The sequence below is a fragment of the Manis pentadactyla genome, chromosome 3 (assembly GCF_030020395.1).
Source record: "Manis pentadactyla isolate mManPen7 chromosome 3, mManPen7.hap1, whole genome shotgun sequence".
In the NCBI taxonomy this organism is placed as follows: domain Eukaryota; kingdom Metazoa; phylum Chordata; class Mammalia; order Pholidota; family Manidae; genus Manis; species Manis pentadactyla.
The window spans coordinates 105,726,204-105,749,875 of record NC_080021.1 but is presented as its reverse complement, the minus strand read 5'-3'; the positions used below and the strand labels follow the sequence as shown (position 1 = coordinate 105,749,875).

General features: G+C 36.2%; 1 protein-coding gene across 1 annotated transcript in view; it reads left to right on the top strand.

Moving 5' to 3' along the window:
• TMEM236 (transmembrane protein 236) overlaps positions 1 to 23,672 on the top strand; it is a 103,247-nt gene that overhangs the window by 23,469 nt on the left and 56,106 nt on the right. Inside the window, exons 2-3 of the mRNA XM_036881176.2 lie at positions 12,756 to 12,964; positions 18,331 to 18,499. The gene's annotated coding sequence lies outside the window, so the exon portion shown is untranslated. The remainder of the gene's footprint in view (positions 1 to 12,755; positions 12,965 to 18,330; positions 18,500 to 23,672) is intronic.

The window sequence follows — 23,672 nt, the reverse complement described above, 5'->3', positions numbered from 1 at the left end:
CAATAGTTAGCTGTGAATAAATGTTGACTTGGTCTCTGATTAATATTATGGAAATAATTAGAGTTAATAACAATGGAGTAGTCTTTCTTTGTTGCTTAATTTCAAGGAGCACAAATTTAAAATTCAACATGAATAGATCTATCAGGACACTGAGTTATAGTCACCATTCTGAATGATCATTGTCATCCTGTTTGTGTTTCTCATTTGAATTTTAGTTAAATTCTTAACAGTCTCATGTTTGGAAATCTTGTCTTTTCCTGATTTAAAAAGAACCTCCATTTAGGGGCAAAAATTTCAATGTAATTTCCATGGAGTGGTCACATTATTTCAATATTTGTCAGGGACCATCTTTGTTCCTGTAGAACACATGTCCTCATTCCACTCCAGTGCTCTGTGCCAGCAAGACCCTTGGTGCTGCTCTTGACTCAGCCAACATCATTCTTTTCTTTAAGCATCATAAAACTTGACAAAAAAATTTCTACATCTACTCTACTGAACTGAGACACATGTCAAGTTAACATCATAGCTAGACTGGCAAAGCACTAGAATGTTAGAATAGAGTCTGCATTTCTTTAATCATTAGTTAAGCAATCATATTTCTGATTTTATAATTCTCTTTAGGAAGCTGATATAAACTTCAAAATCCCCTGAGGACTATGGGAGTATTTCTCTTTTGACCTAGAAAGAGGAAACTATAATGGGTTTCCTGCTGCACTAATTCACAAAAAAAGAACTATTTGGTAAATACAGTTATTTAATATCTCTATTTCCATTTTCATTATGAAAAATGTGAAAATGAAAACACCAAGTTTTACCTTTTGCATAGTGCATCTACATCTGGAACTCATTTCAGTATTAGTCAGAGAGTAAGCTTTGGCCAAGGCACCAGAAATTGAATTCTAGATATCTAGCACTCTGTCATTAGCCCTGACAACCTGCTAAGAAACATTAATACTCTCCTTCCACAGTCAAGCTTATTCACCTCTGGAATAGGCTCGTGGTAAAAAGCCTATACCAACTCATTTATATCAGCTGCATAGTCATTTGTCCAAGTTTTCAGAAAACAAACAGTAGATGCTTACTTCAATAAAATGGAAAAGGGAATTGTCAGTATTGATACTGTAGTTTATTCTATGAGAATCTTATTAGAATACTTTAATGTTCTGTAGGAGAGTATGATGGGAAGAAATGGGCAACTTTGCTAAGCTGGGCTCACAGAGTTAAATATATTGACTATACTTTGAAAATCCTGTATTCACTATCTTACTTCCTGATTAACTTTCAGAAAGATTCTCAAAGTTTCAGACTCTCTTACCTTCCAGTATGTCTATACAGACAATTGTGTGTGGATGAAATATGTTTTCAGGGGAAGTAACTAAATTAATAGTAGTTGAGTCCTTTTTTATTGATACTGCTGGAACTGTATTTTGTTCAAACAACAGTCTATCTAACTTAAAATAAATCTAAATAATAACAAGCTTTCCACACAGCCTACAGAAAAGAGTTTCTTCTGCAAAGGTCAGTGGATTGGTTCATTCATCATTCTCTGCAAGTACTTAACAAGAATGTGCATAGCATGTTTATCACTGTAACACTAGAATGTGGGATTTTTGAATTCATCATTTCAACTACTTATTTAGTTTGCCGTAATGAAGCACTGGCATAAAAGATAGCAGTGAGCTTTCTTTCTGATTTGAAATCTATATACATCTCTGACAGTTCTGAGCAATGCTTTTTAGGGCTTTGTATATCTTGTTCTCAAATGAATGACAATTCATTTTTCACAAATAAGCTGAAGACTCTGCAGCAGATATTTTATCCTTTGAAGTAAATTTAAAAGAGGTTTTCAGATATATTCTTTCTTAAGTAGCAAACAGAAAATACTGTCCTAAATTTCACTTACTGACATCTGGTAGAAAGCCTTGCAAAGCAAGATCCACTCTACAAGTAAATGGCAAACTCTCTGAAAGTCATAATTTGCCTTTTCAAACACACACTTTTCCACATGCTAGGGTTTGGAGGTTATTTCCTGTCATATTAGAAACAATAAAGTCATTGCTTTAGAACAAGACAGCATGTGGCTCTTGGACTAATGGAATTTATGCTAAAAAGTACAAATTTTGAAGTGTCTTGTTTTTTCATTTTGAGGTAACTGTGCTTTTTAAAATTTATTTACTAACTGCCTTTATTCAGTGTAGAGCTATGAAAAAAACTCCAGAGTAGAAAGAAAGCAAGAGGCCTCAGGTCTGGTCTAGGCTCTAGCATTTGTTTTTAGGAAGTACTAGTTTTTGAGAAAATTCTAAAACTCTTTGGGCCTCAGTTTTCCCAACAAAACTAAATACAATCTTCCAGTGTCCCGGGTCTGCAACTCCATGAGTTCATGATTTATAATCTAAAGGAGGCAATTTGGCATAAGTAAGATGGCTTAAGTTCTTAAGGAATATTAGTGAATTCTGGTATTAACTACCAAGGGGAGGATCTGCCCAGGTAGGGTTTCAGAAAGCATAGCTGTGCCTGATAATGAAGTGTGCCTTTAGAATGCAACCTCTTCCTAAATTTTCGTTCTTAATTTTCCTAGGGTATTATATACAACAACATTTGAATCTGTAGTCAACATTATATCTTTTCTTTTAGGGAACTAACTGTTCATCTTAAATACAATAAATATACTTTTCTCATAAAAGTGAAATGAAACATGTATTTTTATTACATTTCTATCTCCTACAAATACATGAAAAGAAAGAAAATGGAGCTCTACCTAGCACACAATAAGTAAGCTAAATCCACTTATAGGCATAATACTTTGCATTTAATTATTTTATACTATCATCCAGGAGTCACATAAATTTTTAGTATTTATCCATAGGTATATAGTGGTATCTGTATTTTACCATGGGAAAACAGGCAGAGGATAAACATGGACCTACTCACGAACACACAGTAATCTATGAGCAGCTCAAAAATGAATATCCTTACTTCACCATCCCAGTGAAAGAAGCCATTATGCTTAGTTCACCACTACCACCTTCCCCCTCTCAATTTCACAATTGGTGTATTTCTAAATATATTAATAGCACTTACAAAAATTTTGTCTAGAACCACTAACAACATCAAAAATTATAAGCAAAAATTACAAGTAAATTTGTCAATAATGTGACTATACTTTTTTTTATTATGGTATCATTAATATACAATCACATGAGCAACATTATGGTTACTAGATTCCCCCCATAAGCACTTCTCCACCACATAACCCATTACAGTCACTGTCCATCAGCATAGTAAGATGCTATAGAGTCACTAATTCTCTACTCTGTACTATACTGCCTTCCCCCTGCTCCCCACTACATTGAGTGTGCTAATCATAATGCCCCTTAATCTCCTTATCCCACCCTTGCCCCCAGCCTCCACAGTCCCTTTCCCTTTGGTAGCTGTTAGTCCATTCTTGGGTTCTGTGAGTCTGCTGCTATTTTGTACCTTCAGCTTTTGCTTTGTTCTTATATTCCACAGATGAGTGAAATCATTTGATACTTTTCTTTCTCCTCCTGGCTTATTTCACTGAGCATAATACCCTCTGGCTCCATCCATGTTGTTGCAAATGGTAGGATTTGTTTTCTTCTTATGGCTGAATAATATTCCATTGTGTATATGTACCAGCTCTTCTTTATCCATTCATCTACCAATGGACACTTAGGTTGCTTCCATTTCTTGACTATTGCAAATAGTGCTGCAGTAAACACAGGGATTCATGTGTCTTTTTGAATCTGGGATCCTGCATTCTTAGGCTAAATTCCTAGGAGTGGAATTCCTGAGTCAAATGGTATTTCTATTTTTAGTTTTTTGGGGCACCTCCATACTGCTTTCCACAATGGTTAAACTAATTTACATTCCCACCAGCAGTGTAGGAGGGTTCCCCTTTCTACACATCCTCTCCAGCATGTGTTGTTGTTTGTCTTTTGGATGTTGGCCATCATGACAGCTGTGAGGTGATATCTCATTGTGGTTTTAATTTACATTTCTGTGATGGTTAGTGATGTGGAGCATCTTTTCATGTGTCTGTTGGCCATCTGAGTTTCTTCTCTGGAGAAGTGTCTGTTCAGATTCTCTGTCCATTTTTTAATTGGATTATTTGCTTTTTGTTTGTTGAGGCACATGAGCTCCTTATATATTTTGGATGTCAACCCTTACCAGATATGTCATTTATGAATATATTCTCCCATACTGTAGGCTGTCTTTTTGTTCTACTGATGGTGTTCTTTGCTGTACAGAAGTTTTTAGTTTGATACAGTCTCACTTATTCATTTTTTGCTTTTGTTTCCCTTGCCTGGGGAGATAAGCTCATGAAAAACTTGCTCATGTTTATATTCAAGAGATTTTTGCCTATTTGTTCTTCTCAGAGTTTAATGGTTTCATGACTTACATTCAGGGCTTTGATCCATTTTGAATTTACTTTTATGTATGGAGTTAGACAATAATTCAGTTTCATTCTCTTACACATAGCTGTCCAGTTTTCCAGTAGCAATTATTTCTCATAGTTGTGCTTTTATTCTGTTTTTCCTTTTTATCTTTCCTCTTTATAAATTTCTTTTAAGTATGTGATTAGAGCCGGATGTAAAAACACATACAGTATCATGTGGTATTTCTATTTTTAGTTTTTTGAGGAACCTCCATATTGCTTTCCACAATGGTTGGAATAATTTATATTCCCACCAACTGCATAGGAGGGTTGGCCTTTCTCTGCATCCTCGCTAGAATTTGTTTTTCCTTATCTTTTGGATTTTGACCACCCTAATTTGTGTGAGGTGATATCTCATTGTGGTTTTAATTTGCACTTCCCTGATGAGTAGCAATGTGGAGCATCTTTTCTTTAAAATTTTTTTATTAAGGTATGATTGATATACACTCTTATGAAGGTTTCATATGAAAAAACAATGTGGTTACTACATTTACCCATATTATCAAGTCCTCACCCATACCCCAATGCAGTCACTGACCATCAGTGCAGCAAGTTGCCAGAGATCCACTATGTCCCTTCTCTGTGCTGCACTGTTTTCCCCGTGATTCCCTACACCATGTGTAGTAAACATACTACCCCCCTCACTCCTCTTCTTCCTCCCTCCCCACCCACCCTCCTAAATCCCTCCCCTTTGCAAACCAGTAGTTCATTCTTGGAGTCTGTGAGTCTGCTGCCATTTTGTTCCTTTAGTTTTGCTTCATTGTTATACTCTACAAATGAGGGGAATCATTTGGCTTTTGTCTTTCTCCACCTAGCTTACTTCACTGAGCATGATGTCCTCCAGCTCCATCCATGTTGTTGCAAATGGTAGGATTTTTTCTTTTTTATGGCTGAATAGTATTCCATTGTGTGTATGTACCACCTCTTCTTTATCCATTTCTCTACAGATGGACACTTAGGTTGCTTCCATATCTTGGCTATTGTAAAAAGTGCTGTGATAAACATAGGGCTGCATATGTCTTTTTGAATCTGAGAAGTTGTATTCTTTGGCTATATTCCAAGGAGTGGGATTCTGGTGTCAAATGGTATTTCTATTTTTAGTTTTTTGAGGAACCTCCATATTGCTTTTCACAATGGCTGAACTAGCTTACATTCCCACCAGCAGTATAGGAGGGCTCCTCTTTATGTGGAGCATCTTTTCATGTGCCTTGTGGCCATCTGGATTTATTCTTTGGAGAAGTGTCTGTTCAAATCGTCCACCCATTTTTTAATCAGGTTATTTGCTTTTTGGGTGTTTAGGCATGTGAGCTCTTAATATATTTTGGATGTTAACACCTTAGCAGATATGTCATTTATGAATATATTCTCCCATATTGTAGGATGGCTTTTTGTTCTGCTGATGGTGTCCTTTGCTGTACAGAAGCTTTTTAGTTTGATGTAGTACCATTTCTTCATTTTTTAATTTTGTTTCCCTTGCCAAGGAGATAATGTTCAGGAAAAAGTTGCTCATGTTTATATTCTAGATTTTTGCCTATGTTTTCTTCTATGGGTTTTATAGTTTCATGACTTACATTCAGGTCTTTGATCCATTTTGAATTTACTTTTGTGTATGCAGTTACACAGTAATTCAGTTTCATTCTCTTACATGTAGCTGTCCAGTTTTGCCAACACCAGCTGTTGAAGAGGCGGTCTTCAATTGAATATCCATTGTATATCCCTGGCTCCTTTATGATATATTAATTGACCATATATGTTTGGGTTAATATCTAGACTCTCTATTCTGTCCCACTGGTCTGTGGCTCTGTTCTTGTGCCAGTACTAAATTGTCTTGATTACTGTGGCTTTGTAGTAGAGCTTGAAGTTGGGAAACGAGATCTCCCCTGCTTTATTCCTCCTTCTCAGGATTGCTTTGGCTAGTCGGGGTCTTTTGTGGTTCCATATGAATTTTAGAACTATTTGTTCCAGTTCATTGAGGAATGCTGTCAGTATTTCAATAGAGATTGCATTGAATCTGTAGATTGCTTTAGGCAGGATGGCCATTTGGAGATTATTCATTCTTCTGACCCAAGAGTATGGAAGGAATTTCCATTTATTAGTGTCCTCTTAATTTCTTTTACCAGTGTCTTGTAGTTTTCAGGGAATAGGTCTTTCACCTCTTCCTTGGTTAGGTTTATTCCTAGGTATTTTATTCTTTCTGATGCTATTGTGAATGGAATTGTTTTCCTGATTTCTCTTTCTGCTAGTTCATTGTTAGTGTATAGGAATGCCACAGATTTCTGTGTATTAATTTTGTATCCTGCAACTTTGCTGAATTCAGATATTAGTTCTAGCAGTTTTGGAGTGGACTCTTTAGGGTTTTTTATGTACAATATCATGTCATCTGCAAACAGGGACAGTTTAACTTCTTCCTTACCAATTTGAATGCCTTTTATTTCTTTGTGTTGTCTGATTGCCATGGCTAGGACCTGAACTAACATGTTGAATAAAAGCGGGGAGAGTGGGCATCCTTCTCTTCTTCCCAATATTAGAGGAAAATCTTTCAGCTTCTCACTGTTAGGTATGATGTTGGCTGTGGGTTTGTCATATATGGCTTTTATTATATTGAGATACTTGCCCTCTGTACCCATTTTGTTGAGTTTTTATCATGAATAGTTATTGAATTTTGTCAAATACTTTTTCAGCATCTATGGAGATGATCATGTGGTTTCGTCCTTCTTTTTATTGATAGAGTGGATGATGTTGATGGATTTTTGAATGTTGTACCATTCTTGCATCCCTGGGATGAATCACACTTGAGCATGATGTATGTTCCTTGTGATGTATTTTTTATTTCAGTTTGCTAATATTTTGTTGAGTATTTTTGCATCTTTGTTCATTAGGAATATTGGCCTGTAGCTTTCTTTTTTTGTTGTGTCTTTGCCTGGTTTTGGTATTAGAGTGATGCTAACTTCATAGAATGAGTTTGCAAGTATAGCCTTCTCTTCTATTTTTTGGAAAACTTTAAGAAAAATGGGTATTATATCTTCTCTAAATGTCTGATAAAATACAGTGGCGAAGAGCAGTGAAACCATCTGGCACAGAGGTTTTATTCTTAGGTAGGTTTTCGATTGCCAGTTCAATTTCATTGCTGGTAATTGGCCTGTTCAGATTTTCTGTTTCTTCCTTGTTCAGTCTTGGAAGGTTGTATTTGTCTAGAAAGATGTCTGCTTCTTCTAGGCTATCCAATTTGTTAGCATATAGATTTTCATAGAATTCTCTAATAATTCTTTGTATTTCTGTGGTGTCTGTCATGATTTTTCCTTTGTTATTTCTGATTCTGTTTATGTGTGTAGATTCTCTTTTTTTCTTGATAAGTCTGGCTAGGAGTTTACCTATTTTGTTTATTTTCTCAAAGAACCAGCTCTTGGTGTCATTAATTTTTTCTATTGTTTTATTCTTCTCAATTTCATTTATTTCTTCTCTGATCTTTAAATTATGTCCCTCCTTCTACTGACTTAGGGCCTCATTTGTTATTCTTTTTCCAGTTTCAATAATTGTGAATTTAGACTGTTCATTTGGGATTGTTCTTCCTTCTTTAAATAGGCCTGGATTGCTATATATTTTCCTCTTAGAATGACCTTCACTGCGTCCCACAGAAGTTAGGGCATTGTGCCATTGTTTTTCTTGTCTCCATATACTGCTTGATTCCTGTTTCAATTTGGTCATTGGTCCATTGATTATTTAGGAGCATGTTTTTGAGCCTCCATGTGTTTGTCCCTAATTATTTTTAATGGTGTTTCTTTGAGTATACTACCAGTACCATAGTGTTACAGTAATACTGTTTATCTAGAATTAAGCTGAAATCGCCTGAATTATCAAATAAGCCTATGTGAATTTCTCATTTGAGAGTGTCATGGCTCTTCTAGAGTGAGTGTGTGCATGTGTGTGTAAATATAGTTTTATGCTTTCTGACCAATGTTTCTTGAATTTGGTTTTCTCCTAATTCCTAGAGCTAGGAGTAGTAAATAGGTGTGATTCACTTAACTTTTTGATGGAGCTGAGGAACTTTACCACAAAGCCATGATATATGTAACTGTAGCATGGAGCAAAATATCTTCTAAATTGAAAGCATCAGTTAGTTGTCAAAATGACCATTATGTGAAAACATATGAGATGTTTGGTTATTACATTTTTTCTTTCTCTGGTATCCAGCATTTTGAATGCCATACCTTATTCTTGCAATTCTAGTAGCTTTGAAGCATGTGGTGAGAAAGTTCTATCTAGAAGTTTGGAATATATTTTAAGTAACAGCAGCCATTAATTCTCATAGCTGTGCTTTTATTTTGTTTTTCCTTTTTTTCTTTCCTCTTTATAAATCTCTTCTAGGCATGTGATTAGAGCCAGATACAAATACACATGCAGTATCATGTGTAATTATACGCTTAGCTACTCTTAACTACCTGTACTGAATTACAGTAGAGAAAAAAATCATGCAGATGTTGGAAGAAGATATGCATTAGTATGCAGGAATACAGTGAGAGGTTAGAGGACTATATGGAATTGTAGAAATAGTGCTTAGGATTGAAAAAAAGTTTATTAATCTTTGCAGCATGATCACTAATTTATGGGGAAATGTAGGTTTATTTCTAATACAGGTAAAAGGCAAAACAAAAAGTTAATTATTGAAAGAAAAAAAATTTTTAAATTTGAACTGGAAAAGCACCCTGAATAGGAAATATAATAAAAGGTATTTTAAAACTTTTTTTGAAAGCCTCTAGTTTGTACATAGTACTAACTAAATAATCATTAAGGTAGGTGTAAGTTAAAGAAAATAAATCAATATATAGAAAGCAAAAAAAGTTTTGTAGGACCCCCATTTAAAATTAAATCTTACTTATTATACAGGCATTGCTATTGGAAATAATCTTTACTTTGGGTGGGACAGTGTTTTGAGAATTGTATTCCTGAAGGAAGCATTACTGGGACATCAGTTTTAACATAAAATTAAAGTGTGCTGTGAGCATGTCTAGATTTTAACCTTGATGGAGGTAGGTAATGATGTTTGTTAACTTGAAACTGATTTGCTTGAAAATATGGCAACATATTATTACTACTCAAATAGCAAAATACTCCCTAATAAGCAAAATTTGCCTTAAGATGGTTTTCAGAGAAGAAAATTTTTAAATATTTGAAACTCACTTCATTAACACTGTTAAAACATATTTTGGAGTATATCACTTAGGTGTAGCTCAATTGAGAAAGTCCAAAGGTAGAGTAGAAAAGCCAAGTTCAAGTGTATAATTGTATTGTAGCTTGAAATATTAGATTCTTATTTTTTATTCTCTAAGAGGCTATTTTATCTCATTTATTAAAACATCTTCCTGTTAATTAATACCTAATACCTGTCCTCTGTACTCATCAGGATTGCATTTATCTGTCCATACATTTCTCCTCATAATCAACTTTATATATTTGTTGAGACTTGAAGCATGGAGTCAGGTATAAACTATAGCTGTTGGTAGAAGACCTTAGAGTATGGCAGCCTGAGAAAAGCTTCATCATCTGTTTTGCAGTACCAACTACATGTGTGCTGGCATTATTAGTAACAGATGGTTTGTGACCTCTTAATTCCTTCTCCCCTCCCCGTCTTTCCCCATCCATATTTAAAATTAAATGTGTATGGAATTAGGTCAATTTCCCATGTTTATTGTTGTATTCTAAGAATATTGCAAGATCTCTATTTTGTCTTTTAAAGTATTCTAATTTCAAATTTTCAGATATTTTAAATATTCCAATTTTGTTTTTTAGGTATCTTAAATAATCCAATATCTATTTTCTATTTATAAAATGTGATACCATTGTTGTTTAGATACCTCAGTTACTATTCATGGTCATCAACCCACAATATATTCTAATTTTCCTAATCTTTAAGATCTTTATATCCATTCGATCCACATTCTAATAGAATGTTTGAGTTTTTATTAAATTCTCAGAGTGTGACTAGTTTATTGATTAAGAAATTAATCGTTCTCTTGACATCTTATATTTTTAATATGGAAGGCATCTTCAGAGCTCATTATTATCTGAAAACTAATACAGGTAAGCTGAAATTTAGGGTCTTCAAATAGAATCCATGAGAGGCTTTAACATGATTTTGAGAAGGAGTAATAGTGACATGTGGGACAGCATACAGTAATACTCTTCAAAGAATAGATTGTCTGAACTTGGACTCAAGATAACCTTACTCTGCCTTAGATGCTTGAAAAGGCTCTAAAAATCACTGTGTCTCTTTAATGTTTTCTTCTTTCTACCCTAAAAAACTTAAGTTGCTCTTCACTCCTATTACTACATCTCTTTTCTAACCCTCTTTTGATACTCTTGTTTTTTGCTTTTTTGCCGGGTGGAGGGATAGTTGGAGGAGGGAAAGTAGTTGCATATGAGTATATATTAATTACGAAGATTAATGAAATATTTTGGAGCTGGACGGATTTGGAGAATAATCCAAATCCATTTTTGCAGATAAGGAAACATATTAAAGAGATAAAATGACTCTGCTAAGGTGCTAGTACTAGTTAGGTTGGACTGGGTTATAGCTTTTCAGGTTCGGAGCTCAGTATTTCATTTATTAGATCATTTGTAACAACTGAGAACTAGATGCCATGGATTTTCAAATTTATCATAGTTAAGGCCAAGATGTGTATAATGCTCAATCATCTCAGATAAAAATATTTCTAACCACTGGCATAAATCTTATCAAGTTTAATAGATGATGTGACTGTAACAAAATATTTGAGTTGTGGAGAGCATTGCTTAGAGGCATATTCTTCTTATTTGGATTACAATTTTTATCTTTTATTCCCATTCCCGACTACCATTCACTCTATCTTTCCAAATCCTCACATGTACCCAATATAAAATGTTTTATATATGTTCTTGGTTATCTCTCTCTATCCTTGTAAAATTATGGAGTTCTTTTGTGTGTTTTGCATCTGTATAACTGCTCTTTTGCTATATATTTTACTTTGTTTGTTCAGCGCTCTTTGAGATCTTTTCATGTATGTACATCTAGTTCATTGCTTCCAACTGTGCAATATTTCATGGTTTGCTCCAGCACAAATTACTTACCAGTTCCTTTAATGATGGATATGCATGTTGACTCCTACTACTGGGTATGAATAGTTCTGTAACAAACATCTTTCTAGATATTGATTATGACTGTGGTAGAGTTTTCCTGGGGGTATATATGCAGGCACGATATTGCTGCTATAGGTTACTGTTAAATATCACATATTCAATCTCACTAAGTTCTGCCAGGCCATTTCTAAAATGAGTACACCAGTTTTCACCCTCACCAGCAAGGTGTAGAAATTCCTACTTTTGGTATTGCACAACATCCTCCATTTTATTCATTTAATTGTTGTTGAATAGAATTTCATGGTTGCTGTAAAATGTATTTCTCTGTTTATGAGGTATATCAATCATTTCTTCATATCCCTGCTAGTCATTTTGGGTTTCTCTTTTCATACCTGACCTCTTCATACCCTTTGACCTTCTTTTTGGTTGGGATTTTGACTTGTTTCCCAGAGTTCCTTGTGTATTTTGAAAGCAGTCCCTTGGTGGTTTAAGACATAGCAGAGATTTTACTAATGTATCATTTATAAGTTGACTGACTATGGTACAAGAATCCTTAATTTTAATGTACTTGTCTATCAAATTTTTCAGTTTGTGGGCAATAGACCATCCTTCCTGATACATAAGTTGCAAAGATATTTTCCTAGATTTTCTTCTAGTAGTTTTGAAGTTTTACCTTTCATATTTAGACCTTTAATGCATCTGAAGTTCACCTTTGAATATAGCATTTCTTTCTTAGGAGGAGCAAACATAATAGTTAAGTGTCAGAATCCAGCTCCAGTGAGTATAGGAGTCCCTGAAAGATGGATGGTATCAGTGACTAACCAAAATAAATGAGGACACAGACACTAGCAAAAGCTGAGCCTGGCCTTTAATGAAAAGTAGCAGCTTGATTATATACTCTTTGATTACATAAAGTAAAGTACAGATATTAATCATATAATTGACACATAGCACGGTTACATGAATTTGGAGAATAAGATTATATCATTTGGCAGGTCTTAGCAGTTAACTTATTTCTAGGTCAGCTTGGTTTTTAGTTATTGTGGCCAGAAAATCTTACAAAGGTTAGGTAGGTGCCAGACTGTTGGTTTCTTTAGAGATAACTATCTAAAGTTCACTATTCTATTGTTTTTATGTAAGGCCTTCATTCTTTCATAGCTATACTCCCATTCTTCATCTCTGGTAGGAAAGAAGGAGGCTGTCTCTAAAAGAACACGATGAGAGAGGAGGAGCCAAGATGGCGGCATGAGTAGGGCAGTGGCAATCTCCTCCCAAAACCATATATATTTTGGAAAATACAACAAATACAACTATCCCTAAAAGAGAGACCGGAAGATACAGTACAACAGCCAGGCGACATCTACACCTGCAAGAACCCAGCACCTCACGAAGCAGGTAAGATAGAAGCTGTGGCCTGGTGGGACCTGAGCGCGCCCGTGACCCCAACTCCCTGGCGGGAGGAGAGGAGTCAGAGAAGGGAGGGAGAGGGAGCCCAGGACTGCTAAATAGCCAGCCCTAGCCATCCGCACCAGAGCGCAGACACACAGTGCATGGTGTGCTGGATATTAGGGAAACGGAACAGTAAAACCTGTGAGTGGGTCCCCACAGCCGCAGAAACCTTACAGGCCAGAAGAGAATGCCCCTGGGACAAAAAAAAGGCAAGTGCCTTTTGAAAGTCTTAAAGGGACAGGAGCCTCACAGCTGGATGGAAGCATCCCAGCACACTCAGACCAGCAGCTGGGAATCCTGGGGAACTCCGGGCAACCTAACCCCCTGGGCGGCAGCACAGCTCTGAGGGTCCTCACGGCAATAAACAGCCTCCCACCCTTTCCCCCTCTGGTGTGGCCCCACCATAGCAAAGCAGCAGCCTGAGACCAGCCACACCCACAGCAGCCGCACGGAGCCTACTCCACAGATGCCTGGTCCGGACTCAGAGACCCCGCTAAGGCACAGCTGCCCAGCACAAGCCACTAGGGGTCTCTATTCTTGCAGGAGAGGAAGGCAACAAGCTAGCAGTAGGGATTTTGTTCTCCCAGCTGACACATGAGCCAACTGTCCATTACTACCTCTATCACCATGAAAACGCAGAAGAATTTGATACAGACCAGAATAACCCAGACACCCTTTGAGAGGAACTTGGGGAGATAGATTTAACCAATCTTCCTGAAAAAGAATTCAAAATAAAGGTCATAACCATGCTGATGGAGCTGCAGAGAAAAATGCAAGACCTAACGGATAAAGTTGGGAAGGAGAATACAGAAACAACACAATCTCTAGAAGGACTTAAAAGCAGAATGGATGAGATGCAAGAGGCCATTAATGGAATAGAAATCAGAGAACAGGAATGCAGAGAAGCTGACGCAGAGAGAGATAAAAGGATCTCCAGGAATGAAAGAATATTAAGAGCACTGGGTGACCAATCCAAACAGAACAATGTCACCATTATAGGGGTACCAGAGGAAGAAGAGAAAAAGGGATAGAAAGTGTCTTTGAAGAAATAGTTGCTGAAAACTTCCCCAAACTGGGGGAGGAAATAGTCGTTCAGACCATGGAAGCCACAGAACTCCCAAAAGAAGGGACCCAAGGAGGACAACACCAAGATACATAATAATGAAAATGGCAAAGATCAAGGACAAGGAAAGAGTATTAAAGGCAGCCAGAGAGAAAAAAGTTCACCTACAAAGGAAAACCCATCAGGCTATCATCAGATTTCTCAGCAGAAACCTTACAGGCCAGAAGAGAATGGCATGATATATTTAATCCAATGAAAGAGAAGGGCCTTGAACCAAGAATACTGTATCCAGCATGATTATCATTTCCATATGAAGGAGGGATTAAACAATTCCCAGACAAACAAAAGTTGAGGGAATTTGTCTCCCACAAACCACCTCTTCAGGGTATTCTAGAGGGATTGCTCTAGATGGAAGCACTCCTAAGGCTAAATAGATGTTACCAGAGAAAATAAAATCACAGCAAAGAAAGAAGACCAACCAAATACTAACTACAGGCAAAAAATAAAATCAACTACCCACAAAACCAGTCAAAGGAAACACAAAAGAGCACAAAATAAAACACCAAACATATAAAGAATGGAGGAAGAGGAATAAGAAGGGAGAGAAATAAAGAATCATCAGACTTTGTTTATAATAGCTCAATAAGCGAGCTAAGTTAGATGGTAAGATAGTAAAGAAGCTACACTTGAACCTTTGGTAACCACGAATCTAAAGCCTGCAATGGCAATAAGTACTTATCTTTCAATAATCACCCTAAATGTAAATGGACTGAATGCACCAATCAAAAGACACAGAGTAATAGAATGGATAAAAAAGCAAGACCCATCTATATGCTGCTTACAAGAGACTCACCTCAAACCCAAAGACATGCACAGACTAAAAGTCAAGTGTTGGAAAAAGATATTTCATGCAAACAACAGGGAGATAAAAGCAGGTGTTGCAATACTAGTATCAGACAAAATAGACTTCAAAACAAAGAAAGTCACAAGAGATAAAGAAGGACATTACATAATGATAAAGGGCTCAGTCCAACAAGAGGATATAACCATTATAAATATATATGGACCCAATACAGGAGCACCAACATATGTAACACAAATACTAACAGAACTAAAGGAGGAAATAGAATGCAATGCATTCATATTAGGAGACTTCAACACACTAATCACTCCAAAGGACAGATCCACTAGCCAGAAATTAAGTAAGGACACAGAGGCACTGAACAACACACTAGAACAGATGGACCTAATAGACATGTATAGAACTCTATACCCAAAGCAGCAGGATATACATTCTTCTCAAGTGCACATGGAACATTCTCCAGAATAGACCACATACTAGGACACAAAAAGAGCCTCACTAAATTTAAAAAGTTTGAAATTCTACCAACCAACTTTTCATTTTGCAAACTTGTTTAAGGTCACACAGCTGTTGAGCAGATAGTGCAGAAGAAAACTACATTATTAAATTAAACATTAACACCAAACACCTTACTATTGTAATGGGATCATACAAAGCATTTATATTACAAAAGCAAAGCACTTTAATTCCATACTCTGGCAGAACAATCCCACTACTATTACTAGAAAATCTGCTAGGACATTCAAATTTCATCCCTCTTATTTCTAGGTGCTTTAAGTAATATATTAGGAATTTCTTCTATGAAAAAACTGAGCATACAATGTTTCTGCTGAGGCTTTTTATAACACAGTGTAACTACACCTTATGCGTCAAAGTTTATTTCTGATTTTGCAAGAAGAATGCTCTCAGTACACCAGGATTTAGTCCATTTAGAGCTCCTATTTAGTATTTCACATGGCATTTTTGGCTTCTCTTTCTTGTAGAGTGCTAAAATAACATCAGGATGACAGAGAGTGACCTGATGGGTAGAGAGGGTTTGCTCTTTGGTACCAAAAACATTCCAAGAACCACAAATAGCTGGGCAATCGGAAGGCAAATACATTGTCAGTCAAGGGGAAGGTAAAAAACAATCAAGTCAGGATGTCTGGAGAGCAATCTTGTGATACAATCATATTAAACTATTTCTGGTTATTGTTGTCAATTTTAAGTAATACTGACTTGGTCTTTCTAAGTATCACTTTCTATTAGAAGATAATAAAATGATTATTTTAAGGTAAAATAAGGGATTGAAGAAATAATTAGAAATTGCTCAAAACTGATTATACTACTCTAGCCTATGAAAAACTAACAAGGATTTTTCACTCTTTTAAAGAATACTATATTATACAACATAAATTGTCCTTAAAAAAAGAAGCCCAGAAAGAAATGAAATTCAAAAAGCTCTGATGTCTAAAATATCAGATTCACCATGACACAAAAGAATGAAAGATTAAGTGTCACAATTGCCAGATGCTAGAAGGTCTTCAAGAAAGAAACAGAATAAAAAGAGATCCTCTCCATTTCTCTCAGTGACAGTTCCCCAGGCCCTGGCTGTACCTCAGAATGATAGAGCTTTTCCTTACCGGTACAGCCACAGACATACAGGGCCTGAAAAACTAAGTCCGTTTAGAGTCTCTCCACTTAGACTCCTTCTATTCTTTCACTTGTCAACAGTTTATACAGAGTGCTCATTTAAAATATAGCTGGCAATTTGCATATGATACACAAGAGGACTAATCCAACATATTTTTCTCCTATTTTTCATATAGATGCTACTAATAAGATAAAAATTACAGATGGAAATGTAGCTCAAGAAAGATTTCTCTGTGTGCACATGGATACTATAAATATGATATTTATTGAGCTTTTTTGCTTACATCTTTAAGTAATATTTGTTTACTTTACCTAAGAAAACATCACAGGTTATTCTTGAATTACCAGTTTTTCCTTAGTTGTCTGGTTCATACCTCTAGTATGATACTCTTCATAGCTATTAACTAGCACATGGTAAAGAGTACTATCTCTTTCTTGTTACTACTGACATAAGGAGACTCACTGTTTAGGGAACTTTAAGCCAGCTGGCCAGATGCCATGCTGCTCACTTGCCTCTGCACTGGCCCATCCCCCACAATTCTTTCTGCTTATAGAACAAGAGTGCTAAGTTCCCCCCAATACCTCCTCTTATCAGAAGACTCCTTCAAAGGAATGAGGCTCTTCCTTCAACCTGTCAAGGAACGTAATCTCTTGTTTTTCCCAATGGTTTCCTGCTGCCTGCTCTACTCTGCAAACTTCAACTCAAATTTCCTTTCAGATATTATTTAAATTTGATCAAAGAAATGACTTCTTCTTTACAGAACTCCCTGGGCAACCTTATACGTTAGTATGACAGAACTGTCCAGGTACTTTCAGGCTACCACTTTTCATTGTTACCAGAACTCTATGACCTATACTACCACCCCCACTTTAAGAGAAACTGAGGCTCAGAATTAGAGTGTAGAAAAGCCAGAACTTAAGCAAAGGCTCTTTTCCCTTACTCTGAATTTCTTAAGCATGTTTGTATTGTCCCTGTCAAACTATCTCACTGTTAATATTATCTTGTGGCCATTGGATGCACACATGTCAAGAGGCTTGATATCTTCATTACAGTATTGGCACTAACTGGACTATTTAATTATGAAAGAAGCAATTACTTTCAAATCCACACACTGAAAATGCACTCATTTTAAAGTGAACATTAACATTTGGTGATCCGTTCCCCTATCCAATCTACCTCCCCACCTCTCTTTGCCCATGCCCTTTCACTGCCCTCAGCACGTGGCCTTGTCCATGCCCTCTCATGGCTCACTGGCACCACTGCTAGATGGTGGGGAAAGGCCTATATCTCAATCTCAGTATTACTGATCTATTATGGAGAAATTTTTATATGGGAAGAGGCTAAAGTAACTCTCTAAAATAAGGGTTTGATGCTATATGTGAACTATGCCCAATATCAGATATAAGCTTGCATTGGCTACATTAAAGAAATTTCACATCATTTAAATAATTTAAATAATTAACTGCCAGGATTTCCTGATGCCACTGAGACCAAGGTGTTCAATAATCCTATTAATACCTTAATGTAGTGTTGTGGTGGATAAGATCTGTCAAGGGTCTGGGTACTTTTCCTGCCCACACTGGGTCCTTTCTGCCTATTCTGTACCCTCCTCTTTTTCTTTCCTCAAAAACATTCCCTTCTCCTTCTCTTCACTCTCCTGAATCGACATTCCACACGGGGGTTTGTTTGCTTCAGAGACTGAGCACCAAGCAATCAGTGCACGTTTTTAAAAACACTTCCTTCCTCTTTTTCAGTGTTGGAAAATTGCAGTCTTTTCAGAGGCCTGGCCCTCTGCTGATCTTCCTTGTGGAAACATCTCTTAGGCCATTTTGGATAGGGAGGTTGATGTACTCCCCAGTTCCCTGAATGCCACAAAGACTCTACCCCAAACTGCTGGGCCCATCTCTCGGCCTCCTCTGTAAGGTAAGGGGGTGGAGACTATACAAAAGTCATTTTCAAAGTAGGTTCTGTACAGCATCAGGCCTTCCCCCAAAGAGGTTTTCTAGTTAAATTAGTTTAAAAAATTACTAAATATACCTCCTTTGAACAATCACAATGCATAAAATCATATTAAAGGTTTTAGAATCTTTAAGCAAATTCTTTTATCAAGCATTCCCCAAACTTATTTGACCACAAAATCCTTTCTTCATATTATACTTATTCACATCCTGATTAATTAGTATTACAGAGAAACTTTTGAAAATGCTGCACTAGAGGCACCTTAAGGCTCAGTAGAGTGTAAACATTTTATAATTCTGAATACGATCCAACACTTAATACTTACAAAACACCAGGATGGATTTTTATAAACTACCCATGAAAATCAGTCTCAATATAGCATGGACCAGAATGTTCACCTATTAGCAGCTATATTACTTGGTAACCTAAGAGATTTAAGTCTAGATTCTTTCCTACTGAAGCAACTCAATTAGTTCCTTTTGGATTGGTCACCCAGTTCTCTTAATATTCTTTCATTCCTGGAGATCCTTTTATCTCTCTCTGCGTCAGCTTCTCTGCATTCCTGTTCTCTGATTTCTATTCCATTAATGGCCTCTTGCATCTCATCCATTCTGCTTTTAAGTCCTTCTAGAGATTGTGTTATTTTTGTATTCTCCTTCCCAACTTTATCCTGCTTTGACCCTTATATTCTACAGAGGTTATTTGATAGGCCTTTCTGTATCTTTACTTAGGTGTTGTGCAGATGTAACAGCCCAGACCTAACTCTCTCTGTGTGTTAGAAAAAATACTACCAAACACAACCTTAATTTGGGAAGTTCTAAAGCACTTAATGAATGGAAATTAATTACCAGTAATCACAGAAACAGACACACTGGGGGACCAAGTGGTCCTGAATTCACCTGAAGTGTGAATACCTAAAGTCAATAAATTTTTTTTTCTGGTTAATTTCCATACTGGGCAATATTCCTACAGATATAAAGGCTCATATATGGAGCATTTGTAAACTTTTGACAAGAAAGGTGGAGACCACACACCACTCTGGGGAGTAGAAGAAAGGGTATTCTCTAGTACTTTCCCCTTCTGGCTCCAAGAGATTTTCACTAATTCCACTGTCATTTCTTACTTTCTTGCTACTTCCCTGACAATAGTAGTTTCTTTCATACTCAGAAATCTTTTGTCCTTAAATTTTATAACCCCCAAACTCATTTCTCCTCCTTCCTCTTGTGCCAGTGATTCAGTGGGGGGGGGGGGGGCAGTCTGACATTTAGTCTGTAGATAATCATATCTAATAAATTATATCTTCTGGCCTAGAACTTCTTTCAGATACTATATAAATTAGCTTTCTAAGTGAGACATGCTCCCTAAATCTTGTTTAACTAAAATGTAACTCCCAACTTGCAAGATACCCCATAAGATTTCATGTCAAAGTAGTGGATGTTAAGGTAACTTGAAATAAGATTTACAAAAGGCAATGCTTACCAGCTGAAGGGTGAAGGGTGGAGGGTGAGGAAGCATAGGGAAATGATAATGTCAAAAACATTCTAAACTAGTTGCATAATGACAAGACTGAGGTAAGCTACACTTTTGACCCACCTCATTCTTTTATTATATCTAAGATTGTATTGGTTTCAACAGCTTACATGAGGTGAGGTGTATTTCTATCTTTCTAACTCTCAATATCTTAAAAGTCAGATAAAATGTGCAGGTTAGCTTATCAAGTAAAAACCATGGTACACAGGGCATACCCATGAGAAGATTCATAAGAAACAACACAAGTAAACCAACCTAGCACCTAATTGTTCCTATTAGGTTAAGAAGAAATATTCTCCTTCCCAGGCTTTCAGTAGGAACTATTATAAAACACTATCTTAAAAAAAAATATATATATGTATATATATATATATACATATATATATATATATATATATATATATATATATGTGGCACCAATCTGATTTAAACACCTGAAAATTTTACCTAGTCTACTTAGTTTATAAGATGCACACAGCACAAAAGACAGTAGTAGAAGAAAGTAAAGAAAATACCAGTGGTCTGCATTTTCAATAAATTAACCTGTGGATGCGGCACAGCCTAAAAGAACAGCATATAGGTAAAATCTGACAATTCTTTTAAAATTTAAAGTTTGTTAAGTAAAATTACACAACTAGGTATCATGATAAAATTAACACCAAAGTATAATGTGAATCTCAAGCTTTAGTTACTTTTGCTGAACTCCAGGACTAGACTGCTCACCAAAAATCACACAGGATGTATATTTTACCACTGACTCCTAATAATATGTGTAACTAATCTGACCTGTCAAGCCATTTATCATTTAGCTTTGTGGCACCCATCCCTTTTCACTATGAGAATTGAGATTGTACAAAAATTGGAAGACCCCCCAATAGTGACTGGAACTCTTTATTATCTCTTATTTGAAAAACATATACCTGAAAATGGATTTGAGGATTCCTTGAACTAAACTGGTACCCACCCCCTGGAATCTGAAACCACAAGATGGGACTTCAGTTTAAAACAATCACATAAATACTGAGTCAGAAATACACAGTATTACCACTGTCTATTCAGTACACTGTACTGTTTATTCCTTAAGAGGGATTACCCCTATTTTACTAGTGAAATGGCTTGAAAAGCACAATATCAGTAATGCACTTATTCTTAAATCTGCTATCGCCATGACTTGCATCACTAAGCACATGTGCTGGCACACAGTAGGTACTCGTATTTGAATGAATGAATCATTGACCAACCCTAGGTAAATCATTCAACTACTCTATATACTTTAAAATTTCCATATATAAAAGTAGGCTTTCTCTGGCCTGCTTTCTCAATGTTTGATTTGGTTTGATCAAGGCACTCTGAAACTTTGACATCAAGACAATCAGAAAAAAAGATGCTTCCATTTCATGCAAAAATCACACAGACAGAGAAATTATATGTCATGATCACCATGTTCAGGCTCATCTGACTTACACTGTACATTAAGCATCACTTCTTCAGAAAAAAGTCTCCCGAACCCCAAGTTAGTAACTCTCCTTGAACACCCTATTTTCCCTTTGCGGTACACACAATAGTCGTTATAATATCTGTTTTATTCTTTGTTAAACATTTGTCTTCTTCTCTAGACTTCAGACATCCTGAAGGTGGGAGTCATGTGGGCTTTGGTAACAGACCTTCTGTTTCTTGCACCTGGAAGTACCTGGCACATATGTTTAGTAAATATTTATTCAATAAATATTTGAGAGCAAAAAATCCAGCCAATGGCACTCCTTCAATATACTCAAATAATAAAAGCTTAGATATTAAGGGAAAGAACATGAGGTAATCAAAAGTTGAATGTTCAGAACATCACTCTTCTCTCAACTTGAAACTAAGTTTCTCCCTGGCAGTAACAGTGATACAAGAAGTAACTGTGCCGTAGTGTATCCGTGTGCCATTTTACAGCTTTCAAAAAGCTTTCATCACATATGTGGTCTCATGACTGAAAGTCTTCAAAGAGCTCATACAGAACTCTCTGTGGTTTGACAGGAATGTTTTAAAGCATGGTGACAGGTATATAACACCTATTTATCCTAAGAGATTTTCTAAATGACTTATAGACTTATCTGGAAATTTTTTTTAGTGCCCACTGCATAATATTCCCTCTGCAAACTAGCTGGAATGAAGCCCTTTTTTAAAAAAAAATTTCAGAGCACTGACATAAATACTGGTTCCAAATCAAGTCTTCAGCCATCTTAGAACATAGTAGCTCTATTTTCTCTAAGGACAAAGAAAGGCAATCTGAAGGTGCTGCATGCCAAAGGGACTTCCTAAGGATTGTTGGTAAATTAAGCTGCACATGGAAGGTTCCAAAGTGAATGCCTAACACCCTTTCAGAGGTGTGGAAAAGAATAGAAGAAAGACATATTTAAATAAAAATACTTTAATGCTCTTTGGTGATTAAATTTTTTTTTTAGTTTTCTATGACTATATGAAAATTCATAAATACTAAGACCACACAGTGGATCAGAATTCTGGCAAATGTTATAGTAATGGAAGTGCTGTAGTTCTAAAAGTCTCTGACAGAACAAAAGTTAAATGGGACACATACAGCTTCCTATTATCTGTACTCTTTCTTAATAATCTGATTTTAAAACAATTTCATCTTAGAGGTCATGAACACCTCATACTATAACTTAACTAGCTTATATCTAATCCTACATCATTTTTGGATTCCAACAGGTCAAAGCCCAAAAGAAGTTCTGTTTCAAAGCTTTGGCACAAGCGAGCAAAATACTTGTCTTTAAAAAATATCTTGTTCTTTCTATCTAAGGAATATGTTTGGAAATATGGGTTTGCAATAACACAGTATCTTATATCTCCATCAAAGTTTATGAATGTCAAAGTGTTTGATACACAGTATCTAATCCAATTCACACAATAATCTTGTGGAATAGGCAGACCAAGAATTTTATAAATGGAGAACATGAGGTTCCAAAAGGTTAAGTTTCTTGACCCAGGATCATAAGTTACAAAATGGAAGAACTAGGGCTGGAAGACTTTCTGATCACCAGACCATTGCTATTTCTAAAGAACTCTACCATTCTGGCTCTTATCAAGCTGTTGTTCACTTTTTATCCCTCACCAAAACAAGCAATAAGATAGCAATATCCATAACTTCAAGCATGTAGAATACATAAAGAGAGTGTAAGATATTTCCTTCTAAATGATGATCATAACCCACTATGACACTATATAGTTTCAGGTTTTAGAAACATTATAAAATTATGAGTTGCTATTACTTGGTCTTGTATCAAGCCTATACAGAGAGCACAACTTTGCATCAGAAAAGGACAATAAGCATGTTTTCTCCCCTTATGAAAGACAAGGGAGTTTCCTGACAAGCATTAGAATCACTAAATCCAAGTTGCTCTACAGTCTAGGGTAAGGTTAGGACTGAAAAGTGGGATAAAACTCAAAGTGTCACCTTTCCTTTTTAGCAGGGTAGGGATAATGGCAAGAGGGCTCAATGCTGTGAACTATAGAATGTGGGTGACAGAGGGCTTGCCTTTTTTTAAAACTGAGTGACTCAGTTTTTTAAAGGGAGAAAAGTTGGATTCTTTATGTAAAAATATCT